The following is a 17,496-nucleotide window of genomic DNA, read 5'->3' on the forward strand; positions in this document are numbered from 1 at the left end:
CACACAATTTCAAGATAAATTCTTTTCTTTTCCAGTTGACGTACTACTCGATTTGTTTTGAACGTTCTGATATCCAGGCAATCATGAATATCGGAGATCGTCATGACGATCTTGACATTGTACATGTATTAATTGGTTCACTTTGATTCGCTTAAGAGAACATCGAATGCAAACTACATGAATTATCACATAATCCGCCTGATATTAAGTGATTTTGCCCGTGTAGTATTGATACGCATGTCATTTGTGTAATATAACCTGAAGCGATTTTCATTGGCTGTGTCGGGAGGGAAATCAATTGAAGTCGTGACAGAAACAATATGACATTAAGGAAAATGACGTAGCGTCAGGATTCGGGGACGGTGGAACAAATTGACGGTCTCCGCTTTGTTTTTGTAACACATTTTGGCATTGGAATTCTTGAAATGTACATGTAGATTGTTATGATTATGAGAAAAAAAGTGTCTTAATTTTGTGCTTATTTCATACGAAATTAACTCGACTCGAAGTTTCCTTTTTTTCTCGCCAAGAATCGCAAAAACAAAGCCTTCTTAGATTCGTTTCATAAAATCTCCTATGAAATAAACATTTATTTAAGATTCTATATGTATATTGAATAATCAATAATTAAGTGCAAACTGTTCATCGAAATACTTTCAATGTAGATGTTAATTTCATCGATAATGAAAAATCTCAACGATATATATCGGAACGCTTTAATATGAATATAAAGACTTTAAATAAACCCTGATATTTATAAAAGAAAAAAATAAGACATGCAGGTTGGTTTTCTATGTAATGAAATGAGTAAAAAACGATCTGAACAAACGCTCTAGAATTCAATGTGAAGATTAACATAGCAGCAACGTTATAGCAGAGCTTGCACTTTTGTTGTTCCTGTCAATCTTTATGGAAAGACTGCACTCGAGACAGAGCTGGCGAGAAAGACAGCAAGCAACCAAGTACATAAAATCAGTTTCTAAATTTACAACTGTAATACGTCTGTTGTCGAATAAATGTTCTCGAAGACACATAGATCTGTTACAGAATATAAATCACAAAAAGTCGATCTCGTCTAAAGTAAGAGAGCTGAGAGTCATCTTTCTCCGCAAGTCAACTAGCGCCAAATGTTTACTAATCAAACAGAGTTTTTTAAAGGAAAATATTTAGAATGAGTTGCATGCATCTAGGCAGTTAAATTACGAATTTTCATAATATGAAGTGTTCCGTAGACAGCTTTTGACATCTGCAAGACATGTTTAGTTATTTATGCGAGGCTTATAAACTTCTACCCTGATGGGAGCAGGACTCGGATGTGAGACACGGCATTAAGAATTCATTGTCATTCCTGGAATACAGATGAAACACATTCGCATGTTTTAATAAAGCTGATGCATTAGAAAGACGGAGGGGTGCTATTAATCTCGTGACTTGAAGAAAGATGTAAATGTGTGAACGTGGATAGCATATGTTTATCCGGTTATGACAGACACGATTATTAACAAAAACCTTCGAGTACATGAAATGTCTTTTCGTGCATATATTGATATTCACTATGCTTTAACTACACATGTCGTGATTGTTATTAATTTTGATTGAGCCTTTTAAATATTCAATATTTTGCCAGATAGATAAATTAAGATTTGAAATTAGAATTTCAAAGATATTCCAATCAACTTTTTTAATAATTCTGATAAAATGATAGTGTTTTTATTTCTGCAAATCAACAATACATTATCACTGAACAATATCATAACAATATATACATTCACCCGTTGTCAGTATAATGTGACCGGCTGGGGTGTGTTGATTGGTGTCTTCGGCGGCATACTTCAGTGATATAGCATTATACAGAAGGCAAGAGTTCCACTATACAAGAAGACACAACACGAACATACCGCAGTCTCCCAAAACACGCACCACGCACTTCACACACGCTACACACTGCATACATGAGAGGCCGTCCTTACATGACCATAACTGTTAATAGGACGTTAAAATAATCAAACAAACAAACAAACAAACAAACATACAATAGCTGTTTTGCACACTATATGACTATGTATTTTCTATATTCTTTTAAACAAAAGTAAACCATTCAACTGAATTGTGTATAGATATACATTTCTTGTGTCGTCTTTGGCAGGAGCCATATTTTGATGAACAAAATCATTTTTTTCCTTGGCATTTATTAAGACAAAGAATCAAAATTATTCAAAACAAAATATCTCCATATGTATTCCTGTTCTTGGTAAACTGATAAAAACAACTTAACACATTTTTATGAGTTTTCTCTTCAGAAGTTTTACTAATTGATGCTATCTTTTGTTTTTATAATATTCATATGGCGATGAACATAAACCCTTATCGACTTCGTGAAGTTCGCTTTGTTTATTAATTAAGCATTGATGTCCCTATTCTTAACTAAGAAATTTCGTTTGTAAGTTTGTTGTTGACTTTGTAGAAGAATGAATGCATCCTGATTCCTGGACGGTCAAATAAAAATATTTAAAATGGGGTTGTTTTTCCCCAAAACAATTGTCGCAATAGTACTTCCACATTGGTAATAATACATGCGTCTCGTTATACAATATGCGACGTTAGATGAATATATTCTTGATCGACTGTCCTTCTCATTTTAATGACAATCATTGCTTGAACAGTTTCGCCTGTGCCACTTTAAGGCCGAACAGAAATGGACCTGTTATCATTTGATAAATGTGATGGTGATGATGTACATGTATCATTGGATTGAAACGCTTTTTAAGATTTGTTTATGGCTACATTACAGTAGATTAAAAAAAATATGGAAACGGTCTTATCTCTTCTTTTCCTTAAGTTTGATGAAAAACGTATTCACGTGCGTCAACATCCGCGTACTTATTTGGCTTGTCTGTGTGCCCGTTATTTCATATTATGTCTGCTATGAATATTTTATCACTTTTCCTGGGGGTCTATTTCCACTCGCGGACGGAGATGTTGCGATATCTCCACTGTGGTCCTTGGTAAACACAACAACAGGAAGCACTGGTCTTTTGCCTCGGAACAATACAAACAACCGGTGCGTGTCTCTGTAACTAAGGTGTTGTCTGCTCGAGGATGGGACGGTGCACGTGCATATTAGGATCTCTACAACAATGTAATTACACATCCGGCCCATCACGCACTTCAAAAATCTTCTATAAAGACTGAGATTAAAAATGTCTAAAAATACCCCAGGTTTCACAAATAATTTCCTTTTCTTGCATGTCGATATTTCCTGGTTCCATTGGGAATTGCAAAACCGGTTGGGTGTCGCTAAATAGCTGTTGCATGTTTGCAACCGAAGCGCATGAATTAAAGAGATTGAAACAATTATTTGGTAAGAGAAGAACCATCATTCAAGTCATCCTACCGTCCCAAATTTAATTCTCTCCTCAATTAATCACTGCTTTATTAGGTAGTAGGAAAAATGAAGCAAGCGCCACAGCAACATGATTCTACTTCTAAAGGTAGAAAAACAAACAATGTAGCAATTGTAGCATTCAATTTAGCTTCCATCATTATTTCGTAACCTAGGATGTTGTCCCTGAAATGCTTAATAGTCAAAGCATTTGAAACTTTAATCTTTTGTTTCTTTCCGTTGCGTCAAAGTTACCATCAGCAACGCGTTATATTTTTATATACTGCATGAAACTAAAAGGCCATTGGTAACATCTCACAACCGACAGAGCGTGCTGTACAACTTTTAGAAGTTGTCATAACAACAAAAAATGTCGAATTTAATTTCAAAATTGATGAATCAAGACGTTTATATATCTTACAAACGGAAGTCCCTAAAACAAATTGAGACACCTGCACTGTTGAGTCGACACATTATACATGTTTCATGGCGAAACTTGTGGCGTTAGTAGGGGATGTTAGGCCGGTATGACAGATTTTTCATTTTGATAAATAAGATTTGAATTTTTACTTCTCTACAACATGAACATAAGCGATATATTGTAATTACGGAGTGTCGTTATAAAGATGGCGTTCGGTTGTAAGGTGACAGGGTTAGCAACATCGTGCTTGATGAATGGCGTCATTAGAAATATCCATAAGCATGTGCTATACTTCTGTCGATAATAAATATAACATATTGTATTTCTAAAATTCAATTAAAATTGAACAAATCCAATAGAAAATCTTGCTATCGTTTTTTTTCCTTATTTTAAAGAATTGTAACATTATTGTTTTGAATTATGATGCATTGTAGGAGTATTGTATTGCACGAGGTGTTGTTGCAAGAACTAGGATATTGACAATGTTTTAATTGTTAAACTATAAAAATCTGGAAGGTGATCAGGATTGTGTAAATGTAATGTACTAGTAGCGTGTCTTGGATCGTTCGTTTTTATTTCATTTTTGCTTATTGTTTTGATTAAGTGAACTATAGCGTTTGTGGTATGAAATTTAGTGTTTACGGAAGTGCAGTGTATGGTTGGACGTTTTTGGAGTCAATTTCGCATTTTGTTATTAAATGTAGTGTTTGGTGGTGTTTTGAGGTTATATGAAATGTTGTGATATAGTTTGAGGTTAGATGAAGTGTGGTTAGATATTTTGTTGATTGTTACTGTAGGACAGCTCGGTTTGTGATTTGGCACGACATCGTATGTGTTTAGGGTGCCAAACGTTTTGTGGTTTTTGAAGTGCGGTAAAGCTTCTTTTTTTTGGTTTGCTTGATTAATCGAGGTGCTGCGTTTTTGTGATTTATTCACTGTAGTGTAATGCATTGTAGTGAAACAGGTATGGGTTGATGACGTTTAAATTAACGATTACGAATCTTTGGCGAAGCGTGATTGTGATATTACTTTCGTAGTTTGTGTAAAGATGATGTAATGTTTTGTAATTTGATACAGTTAAGTGTGCCATACCAAGGCTATAATTGAAGTTTAATCGTTTTGGTTCGAAAATGAGATGTGTAGCATTTTGAATTCTGCTGTATTCTGATTAATGTTTAATTTCCATTAAAACGTAACTAATACTTAAAGTAGAATATGTATTTACCGATATTTTTTCTAGGCCTCAGAAACGTCTAAAATGGTCTATGGGTACTCTGGTGGGTCCAAATTGATATTAACAGTACCTATATCTCATACCCATGTTTATAAAAGACTAATGACTAACCTTCTTCATTTGAAATGAACATACGTTTGTATTATACTCGTTGATTTCTGAATATAGGTCAGTTGTTCATCCTCTTAGACTTTTATTACATGGAACATATCGATACAATATCATTTATTATGGGAACTAACGCTAAATTATCATCAATATCTTGACCCATCAAAGTATCAATTCATATAATTCAGTTTTGGTCCGGAATTACATAAACATTAACATCCATGATCATCAGTTGATGTATTTGTTTGTGGTTTCTGACCGTAGAGAATAATCACCCATGAGCAAACAAAAAGCCATTCGGTTTTCGCCGAGTTCCAGACGGTTTATTAGAATCCGGAAATATAGCCCGTATTATACAAGTATTAAAGCCAGTATATAAATCTGGAATGGCCGCAAAAAGGAATTATCGCTGCCGTAAATGCTCGTTCCCCACGGCAAATGGACGTTCGATAGTTTGTATTTAAGTGTTACGGACAAGCCATTTATCTTGGCATGTTATGTAAGCACGGAGAAAATAGGGATCTATATAGAAAGAAGTTATCGAATTATTCAAAGACTAAAACAAAAGCATTGCTATAATTTAGTTACCAATTTTGATAGCAATTGCGGGTATATATCAAACTCTGGAATCGGTACTGTCCAAACGTCGGCTATTTGTCTGTAAAACACACTCTGTTACATCCACTACAAAGGCATTAAGGTTCTCATTGAAACAAATGGCCTCTCTTATGTCGCAACCCCTCCCGGCGGTATCCAAAGTCCAGCTTGAACGATCCCAGCGTGTTTTAGGACGCCGTCTTGTCAGACATTCATTTGTTTTCATTTACACTTTGCAAGACTTTGTTTATTGTGAATCCGTTATGTTTGTTTAATTGTGATTATTATCGGTAAGACAATAGGTCATTGTACTTTTAACGACCTTGTGGAAGGATTAATTATCTCTAGTAATTATACCCTGTCTGAACGAGTTATGGCTTTAGCGGTTACAGTAATACAAATGTACTAGTACCCAAATATCGATGTTTCAGCAAACATTATCATTGCTTTTCGTTTTTAAATCACTGAAATTTGTTTTACACGTTTTATTGCGCGATTACAGATTTTCGTTTTCAAATCATTCAAAGCATTTTACAGGTATTGTTGCGCAATGTTAAACTGTCAGGATTAGTGTAAATGTATTTATTACATATTATTTTACCTGATTAAAATTTAACGTTTATACCAGGCGTACGACATTGCACCAGAGTATTAAATTAGCATGAGAACTGTCACAGAACAACGTTACAATAGAAGATTGATTTGGGCGTTTGCCGTATTGAGGAAATATATCAGTCCAGTCCCCGCCTGACGGATATGTTGTTAAAATCAACATTAAAAAATAATTTAAAAAATAAACAAAAACTAATTACAGAGACACACGACACGAGTTAACGATTTGGGGTGGATTGCTACCATATTTGGTTTGAAACATCATTGGGAGAGGGTTATCATATTTACAACTGTAAATGTGTCCGAGAATCGGAGATTTAAGTGAGGACCTCCTACCCCTCCTTTACTCTATCTATCTCTCATTTTCTATCTTTCTCTCTTCCTCGATCTCCATCCAAATCACACTCACCGTCTGTTTCTCTCTCTCACACTTCAATATAAATGGGAAGGTCATTATCAGGCAAAAGGAGCTATGTGTATACGTTGATACTTTTCGCACCTGTGTTTGAAGTTAAGATAAATAAATCTTATAATATTCATGCCAAACTTTCACAATATTTGACAAATAATATCGATTTTGCGAAACATAGATATATCACATACATATATATATATATGTGTGTATTTCTATCATAATATTATTTTAACCATTTTAATGGAAAAGTGTTTTAATTAGTTTTCTCCATTTAAAAAATAATTTTATGTTGTATTGATATGTAGAACATCGGATTTTTAATTGATATCATTTTATTTTCTGTAAAATACAAGGGAGGTGACTCTAATGCCTCTATGTATGCTATAAGTAGTTTTACTACGTAGCTAAACCAATTATCTGATATATATGCAGCTAACCCCTTACCGCTACTTCTATATTGAACTAACCCTATGTATATCGTCACAAACGGACACAGTTGACTACACACATGAAGGATAATCGAAAAAAGAACGGACTTGCTTAACATGACAATAAAAGGCAATTGTAGTGTAATTATGATAAGTTTCATCCTCATTAAACTATATTGCTAAGTAGTTCTCGCATGATATTACGCGTTTCTTTTCTATTTTAACCGAATAAGCATTGTCAGTTTCGTTTACAGCTTTGAATCACATGTGATTGTGGTGTTTGTTTGTTATAGTAGCCTTCACCATAAATCATATTTATCACAGGGAATTGTGGAAGGGTTTTCTATACAAATAATACAATGAGAAATCCTGACATATGCTGTATGTGTTTAAACCTTTCAATACTCGTATAAAGCATACCTAACACGGGGCGGCATGCTTTTTTTTATCAAAATATGAAGGGTCAGGAACTGCGATTAACGACAGTATTAAATATGACGAATAAAAACACACGGATTGATAATGACAATATGACTCTGGTTTCCAGCCTGGTCATGGACGAGTCGCCACCCGTCAATCAAACTACCCGGGTACTGCATGTGACTTTGCATTTTGCTTTGATTTTTTTTTCCGAGACATTAACTTCATTTATTGTCAACATAAAATCGATGAAGATAAAAATAGATTCCGATATCAAAATATGTATAATGTACATAACGAATCTATTGGGTTATCCTGAACATTTTTTAGCTTTGTGAAAAGCAGATTCAATCAAACATGAAGCAATATGGTTATAAACATTTTACTCGTTAATACATACATGATGTCACACAATATTTACCAGTGTAAGGGAGGTAACTCGCCAAAAACTGCGTTACTACACTGTATGCATGTAACATTTTCTTTATGAAATGGGCGTATGACTTAAATTCGGGTTATGTTTTTGATAGCAAAATGGCATACTGAGCATCAATATCCCTGATTAATTTATATCCACCTGGTTTTGTTCAAATCTTTTAATATAAATAAAAAATATGCATTGTGCAGTGTATGGTCGCATGCACATATAGTGTATGTTTGTTTACGAAAACGAAATATATACATGTAGGAGTAACTAGCTCTCCACGTGAAGTTCGCATTCTATTTTTGTATACAGCGAATCTATATTAAGTTAATATCTTGTAAAGGATCTTAAGATTTTGAGCGTCTTGATATCGACAGTCTTTAACATCTAATTAGGAATATGATGACTATATACATTTAAACGTTAAGAGGTCAAAGGTTATACAAAGTTGCCAAATTTGCTTGAAGTTCTAAATGTTTGATGAAGCCTGATAAACTGTCTTCGTCATAAGAACGACATATGTGTCATTTTGGAAAATTTGGAACATTATGAATTAAAAATTTTAAAATGTTACAAAAACATAGTGGGGTTTTAACATTAAATGGCCATAGAGTTTGGTTAGGATATTTTGTTGCATGTTGTGTAAATATAGTTGTCAATTTAGTCTACATTTATATGGTGTTTTTTTGATAAAATTTATAAAACTATGAAACGAATTTTTTTGCTTTTGATGTATTGTAACTCCACCTTAAAGTGTATCTTGGTGATTCGGATATTCTAAGATTAGAAAGTTTGGCATGATAAATAGCTGTTACATAATATGCAGCCCTCAAACACATCCTAAAAGCGAGAATGTCATCAAACTGCTTCGTAATCACGATGGTAGACCCAACCCTTTAGACTGAGTAATACATGTACCAATGTATCGGTTCGCTGTGGCGAGGTTTCCTGATAAGCCCTCCTGCTGAGCAGGTCGATATGCCAACCGTACTAATCTCCCATCAAGGTCGTGAACCTGGCATTCCGAGGTACAAAGTATGACTGATATCTTCAATAAAATCATGTTTATTATTTACTGATAGCTCACCTAGTGTCAGCAACACTGTCAATCCCAGTTTTCGCTTATCAAGGATGTTATTGAAAAATTGAAAACAAATCCTATCAACTAAAAATAACGCCCACACACTTTTGAGATACTGTGACAGCAATTGGGTTCTATATTTTGGACTTTCTAAAATGTTATATTCTTTTATCGTATAATATATAGTCTATCACTACAGGATAAATAATTCAGGGAATCTCTGATCGAAAAAAAAATCAACAAAAAAATTCCCCAAATATATCTCAAATAAACAAATTATTGCCAGAAAGAACAATGATGATGATATTCATACCCTCTGCTATGTTATATAACATGAGTTATTCTGGGACACTTTCTTTCTTGGTTTGGAACTCCCAAATCACTTCATGTCTATAAAGAAATTTTTACTTTTGTAATTTTATTCAATTTCGTAGTAAAAGGTAAGCTTTCATGGTGAAAATGTGTGGTTTTTTAACCAGAGTGAAAATATCAAAACTGATATTTGTGAAAACATCTGATATTTCCACAAAACTGATATTACTGATATTTCCACGAAGCTGATATCCATAAAACTGATATATCCATAAAACTGATGTTTCAACAAAACTGATATTTTCACAAAGGTGATATTTCCACAAAACTAATATTTCTACAACACTGATATTTCGACAAAACCGATATTTCCACAAAAATCGGCACACAGAATTTACATTGAAAATATCGTTTGGGTGGGAATACCTTTTTAAAAAATCAAACAAAAAATAACGTAATACGTGCTTCTGTCCGATTATTATTTCATTGATACTTGCTGGAGCATAAATGTGTTGCATATGATTATTTTGTGTTAATTTTCTTCCAAATTTGTGACCCAGATGACTCAATCATTAAGCGGGGAATAATTAAGGAGGGAGTAAAACCCAAAAAATCCAGTTATTTGAAAAATCTCAAAGTTTGTACCCACTCGATGAAATATAACTGCTATTCTTCAAGAAAATCCTTTAGCTGCCTGAAGCAGGAAATTTTATTGTGACGTCATGAGAGAAACCAAAAATGTGAGGTCAGAAAACAATACTGTGACGTCAGACATAGGGTTCAAGGACGACGGGGAACAAAATGCCAACGTCCACTGAATTATTTTTTCACCTTATTTCAAAGTTAAAATTCATCAAAAGGTAGGATGTTGTAGTGATGTAATACAAATATAACGAGTAAGTGTGCATTTTTTGTCTTATACATGTATATATAGTCTAACAGGCATATTCATTTCAGATGAGATTTTTTGAACCGAGTCTTATTTTTATTACCGTTACTTCAGTATATGCATGTGGTGTTTTCAAACAATGACTGCACCTTTGACTTTTTGTCACAAAAGCAGGGCAAATACATACTTCAGAAAGGTCAAATATCAGTCTGGAACAAAATCTTTAATCTTGTGTCTGCTTCATGTACAAGAGCTAAAGTCCGTTCATATTACAATATGATTAAAATCATAGCTTGTTCGTGGTCGTCGCTGCCTTAAAGATGCCCTACCTCTGACAAAAAGCTTTTTTTTCTCCATAAAAACCAGAGCAGACGAATTAATGTTTTTCTTCAGTTACAAACGTAATACGTGTAACTTTACACCATTGCTTTCATTGAAAGGTTTGAGCTTCTTATTTTACTACAAGACAAAATATTAAAGATAATTAATTTCGTCAAAACAAATCATGTCAATATGCCCTATATGGAATGAAAGTTGTTGAAAGTTGAAAGAGGTGTTTTATATATATTTATCATGTACATGTATATATGCTTGGTAATTTGTACAATTCGTTTTTATCGTCCTATGGTGAAATTTCAATCATGCAGAAATCAGAAGTATGTTTAAAGTTCTCCTTTATCGACATGGGACCTCCCCACTTTTGATTATGTTTAGAGTTTGCACCAAGACCGCGGTATCAGACGCGGATGAGTGTGGATAGACCAATCCTCGATACCCAGTGGTTACTATCACTATCCTCATATGCATATACCGATAGTGATAATAACTTCTGGAGTATCGAGGAAAGGATAGAGTAACTGTAGATAGGCATAATTCGTGGAACTCCTCGTTATCTGTAAACAAATTAATTGAACAACACCATTCAGCCAATCAATACTATGAGCTATCACGTGTCCAGCCAATCAATACTATGAGCTATCACGTGTCCAGTAAGGAAGAAGGTCGGGGAAATGTTCTTGTGATAATTCTATGTACTTTAAAATGAACATTAAACACTACATACCTATATCATAGCAAGAAGTTACTGGGTAGGCCACGCCATCATACTAGTTTCCACTACGGGCCTACGTGACTTCAGATAAAAGTTTAATTATGATATTGGCGTGGTAAGACCTACGATAAATACAAACTGTATCAATGCGATTCATATAAATTATTTATTAATATTTTAAACCAACTTAGCTAGTACGATGCAACCCCTGAAATCCCTCAAATAATGTTCGAACTGATAAAAATCTAATACACCAGGAAGTTAGTTCGCAGATTTCAGTTATTATGTATACTTAAATAAAAATGTCATAACTTCCTGTACACAAAGATGTTTTTTTTTATTTTTTTTTTCAATTTAAATATTGAAATACCATGTGCCAACGGCATATCATCTTACCCTGTTAACTGTACTAAAAACAGAGTTTCAGACATATTATTCCCTAGAAAATAGTTATAGTAAAATACGCCTTCTTACTTGTATTTGTTGCATAAGACGTAGAGTACATTTTCAAGTTTTGTTGTTAGAGTTTTCTTTACACATTAGTGTTTCAAACAAAGGGCGCTGTCTAGCTTTATTAGCTTTTATCTATCAGTGGCTACATCTCACTATATTTGCAGTCAAAATAATGATGTTTGCAAACAAAAACATTCGCCAATAAAGTTGGAAAAGATGACGACTAGAACGGTAAAATGTTTGATTAATGAATGTTACAAACTGAAAATTCGTCAACGATTCTCTCTGGAATTGGCATTGAATAGGAAATCGAGAAATCTTTTACAAGAAATGAAACAACTGTACGTTTCAAATCCATATTTTAAATACATTCTGTCCTTGGTATATTTTTGGAGAGTTGTTAAAATAATCTACTTTTAATTTTTTCAAGGTTTTTGCATCATACAACAGAATATTCAGTATTAAACTACCACAATGGAATGTATGGTGTATATAGATGACTGAGCTTTGTCTACAAATTTCAGAATGCACTTTAGCGCATTCTGAATATATTGTAAACAAAAGTGTTATATATACATATATATATATTATATATGCCATTAAACGATAGTTTATGTTGATATTTACATTATTTACTCATTTTGGGGTGTCTCTCCATTCATATTGTTCAGGTTAGACAAAGATAACCGTTTATGAACAAAGATTTAATTCATAAGATAGGACAGCAATCATTGGATGTCTCCACACCAACATTAATGACGTCATAATGGTGTGTTTTGAATATCAATTATAATCACTTTGGCTTGATTGGTTTATACAATAATTGCTACAAGTAAAACCCACTCATGTTTTTTACAAGTGCCTCATATGCTTTACAATTTGTTTGTCTTGTCGTGTAATATTAAATGTCACCATCCTTTGCCATTTCACACAAATCTATTTTTTGCTGTTGTTTATGTGACAAGTAGAGGATGCACAGATATTTATGTATAATTGTAAGTATACGAGACGACCATTCATAGTTGGTTTTCTATCAATCTGACATCACATGTACTACATATACCTTGTATACACTGCATGTTACCACAACACTACTGAACTGTGATTCAAGATAATATATATCTTTAGTAAAATATACCAGGACAAATCTATAACGCTTTCATAGGTTTTATGGCCTAAAAATCTTTATTCTGTTGTTAAGGACTGAACATTGCGAGATTACGACCGCGGTATCTTGGGTCTTCACAAGATACTCTCAATAGAAAGTACTTTATCTAATTTGACGTTTAACGCGTAAATGCCTGTACAATTCGAGTGATTATCTTGATAACCTGGTTATCAACGTTTATCTATATCGTGTAGAAACGCAACAATTAACGTATTTAATCAACTTACTAAGACATGCATGTACATTGTCGGGTAAATGTGGCGACATTGCTAGCAACCTATAATTAATTGTGACAACCACATGCCATCGATGGATTAACATCCTGTAAAATTTGCTGATAGTTTATTTGCCCAGTACAACTAGTACTTGTGGAGAAACTGGTTAAGAACATGGTGACTGTACATGTAGGATACAATATTTGTTGAAAAAAAATCAAGGCGGTAGTAATTGTATATCATTTATAAGAATATGCTGTGTTAAGTAAAAGCATACTACTGTAAACACACAGCGAAGCGAAATTATCAAATTAAAATTTTTTTAGGTACTTTTTAAATTATGATTTTTTTGCTGGTATATGTTTATAAATTATTCCATTTCGGTGATTTAAGAGTGGAAATGCCCTTTTACAATCATTTAGTACTTTACATAAATTAGCGTTTCAAAGACGGTGTGAAAAGCGTTAACATAAGTAAGCTTGTATTGTTTTATTATGCTTATTTGGTACTTACTTATTTTTTTATCAATAATTGTTTTTGGTTGTTTGATTAATTAACGTTCTATTAACAGTCTTTGTAATGTAAGGACGGTCTCCAATGTGCATAAGGTGTGCAACGTGTATGGAGCTTGGATGTATGTTTTGGGAGACTGCGGTATATTCGTGTTGTGTCCTCTTGCATATTGGATCTCTTGCCCTTTTATAGTGCTATATCACTGAAGCATGCCACCGAAGACACCAAGCAACACACCCCACACGGTCATTGTGTTTGTTGTATAAGGATATCAAAGAGTAAACAAGAATTGTCGCATGCAACAGATTGTTCCTGAAGTACAAGTATAGAAGACATGGAGTAAGAAAAATGACAATGCAGCATTTAGAAGGCTTTCTACATTGAAATAAACTTCATTAAATTATTTTGACCTAGTTCGTTAGTACATAAAACTTTGCCAAGTGACATACTATGATATAGAAACATGTTGAAACTGTCAAAGTTACAAACTTACTTTTACATTCAATTACTTACTTTTGCGCTCCATTGTACCGCTAAATATTTGTCTACTTCCATTGTCCCGTATTACTGTTCGTATCATATTATGTAATCGTGTATGTTTGTGAGTCATGATAAAGGGGCAGATCGCCTCGAAAATTTGACAATTTTTTTGTTCCCACGGTTGGAATTACTTCTTTGTCCCAAACTTATTTTTACAGAAATAGTTCACGGGTGATTAATAAATCAGAAATATATAATGAATACATGTTGATCATGTGTAACATACATAGTTACATTACATAGTTTTATTTTATACAATGCAACTTTACTTAGCAACGTTACACTCAGTAAAACAGCTAGTAACTCATCTCCATAAACCTTGGGGATTTATGTAAGTTTGAAGACAGTGTTATCAGCTAGCTAGACTCATTCTAGTTCGTTATTACTTGGAATCCCTGAAGACTGCTTCCTTGTAAGATATATGGAGGAAACAATATGCCGTCGCTATTAAAGTTGTTGCTGCTAATACTGGTCCAAGTGAGTGTTACGTTATAGCAAAAATCATTAGCATCAATCAAAGATCCTCCACCGCTGACAAATAGATTTTTTTCCAATAAAAAATAAGAGCAGACGAACTAAAACTTTTTTCAACTACAAAATATACTTACTTTACTTCATTACCACCATCGAAAACTTTGAGCTTCTAATTTTATTTCAAGATGAAAATTAAAAAAAAACCTTAAATGCATCCCGAAAAAATTCCGTGGCACTATGTTCTATATGGAATGAAGTATTAAAGGTGCAAGCACATAAGGGAAAATGAATTATTTTATATTATCTTTTTATGTTAATTAGACATATATATATACACGATTAAACTTTTGTTAATTAAAATTAGAATTATTGTTCAAATGATGAGTATCGTTTATGCTCTGTCGGCGGTGGAGCATCTTAAATATAACTGTGAGGTGAATATACCTACAAGCCTACATGAGTTAAAACATATATAGCCCATATATTTATCAACTAAATAACACCGCTAATGTCTTTTGACAGTGCTAAGATTCATCCGTTTCGTCATTCTCATTTATTGGTTATATGAACCTGATATGCATTTTATTGTTTCGGAAGTTTCCAAAGTCGATGAGATGCTTAAAATATCGTGCCCGATACAAGCATTTGTATGATATAAGCGCTTAACGCTTTGACAAAAATGACTGTGGTTAGCAACGCCCAATGTCAATGTAAATGCATAGAACAATGTCGCTGATATGTATCTTTTCATTATGACGAAAGCTGTTTAATTGGATAAGACAGTGACTTTCGACAACAACAATAATTTCCTATGCTCGCACTAAAAAAAGCAAAAAGAACTTAGATATTATATAATTCCTATTGTTAAATATATTCAACACAAAGATAATTATCGTTTTCTTGTCGCTGTAAAGTTCAGGTACTTTTATAAACTGCCATTGACAGTCCTCGTGTTTATTTCAGTGTGTTCTATGCAAATTTTAACTTTATCTCCGTAATGTCCATGTGCATGTGTCGTTCTAAACTTTTGGCTTCTATCACGAGTTCAATGCCAATAAAAACTGAAAAAGGTCATATAGCAGTTGGGAGCAAAGTCTTTATCTGATGTCTTCTTCACATATGTGAGTTAAAGTCCACCAGCAATATACAAGTACCTCTTGACTTTATCATAGCGATGGCTAAAAGAATCTAGAGCGAGAGACACATACATATATAATGTACAACAACAATACTGGAGTACAACAAAAATATTTCAAACTTTTCTATTAAAGCTACTAATATATATATCTTTTTGTTGTAAAAGAAAGCAGTAATATAAATGAAGAAAATACTTAAGTATGATATCAACATTACCAGGGTTGTATCCAATTAATTTAACCTTTAAAATACTGTAAGATATGAAAATAACAAAGCGTTAATGTTTAGAAAAGCAACAGAAGTACGGTAAATCACAGAAAATATTTTGACGATCAAAAATTTAACAAAAGCGAAACTTTATAATTTGTCTTCGAAGCTATGTCAGAAAAGCAAATATATGTAAAATTATCGCCACAACACAATATAATCACTAAATAACCGTATTTTACAAAATGCATGTTAAATGAAAGCTTTTTCAAGCCATTATATTATTGTACAATATAATATACGCTGCATGCTTATATACCATGACATATATATACATGGATTTGATTTAGCTCGCTGGGCTCAAATTATCAGCATATCAATGCAGACCACATGATTATCAACCGTTGGGAGGTTTAAAAAATTACAAAAATAAACAAAGATTAGACCTCCTTAATGAGGTATAGGGATGATAAAGCGATTTTTTAGCATGTAATTTATCTCAAAAATGATTTTCCGGCTTTCGATTACGTTTGTGGATTATCAGAAAGGTATCAGACGCGGATGAAGTGATAGGTAGGCTTAGATAGTTGTAATTCGAGGAAATCGTCGCCATCAGTAAACAAAGGTACGATCTCAATTCAGCCAATCAGTTGCCAGATAGATGTGTCACATGTCCACTTAGGATTGAGGAGGGAGGTCAGGGAAATGATCTCGTGATAATACCAAGTACCCTAAAAATGGAAACTGCATGCCATACCTAGCACAGCATGACGTTATCAGGGTAGGCATTAAACATATATCCACTGCTTGAACACATGGCTACAGATACCCGATTACACGTTTCATCATTTGTTTCATAGTAAGGACGACTTAATTATTATATCGTTTTAATCAACTGATTTACATATTCTATCTAGTAATAAAGACAACCATACCTTTTAGATAGTTGAAGCTAAGATTATAAATCAGCGTGAGTATACACCAGACGATTTTCAATCAATATTTACATGCAAAACCTTCAAGATTGTATCATATACGTTTCTCTCATCATTCCTTGATTTGACACCGGTTTTAGCTGAGAGATTTTTCTGTCAACCACTAGTTCCTTTAGAACAATTACGTTACACCATCACTCAATGCGGTATAATCGTGGCTTGCAATGTCGCTTACATAATCAATATTGACATGTGTTCGACGAAGCCTTGTTCATGTCGCGATGAAAATGTTTTTACGGCTATTAAAGTAGCATAATCCGTATTCTTCAGGGCCCATAAAATGCACAATGACAAAATGTTATACATTAAGCTCTGAAAGGGGGTCGCTCTTTCTATAATCTTCAAAAAAAATCTTTGCAGTCCTGTGATTGCCTCAGATTGTTTCTCCTAGGCAGCCTTCAGTTTTATTATGAGAGAGTC

Source organism: Argopecten irradians, chromosome 5 (genome assembly GCF_041381155.1).
Source record: "Argopecten irradians isolate NY chromosome 5, Ai_NY, whole genome shotgun sequence".
Lineage (NCBI taxonomy): Eukaryota > Metazoa > Mollusca > Bivalvia > Pectinida > Pectinidae > Argopecten > Argopecten irradians.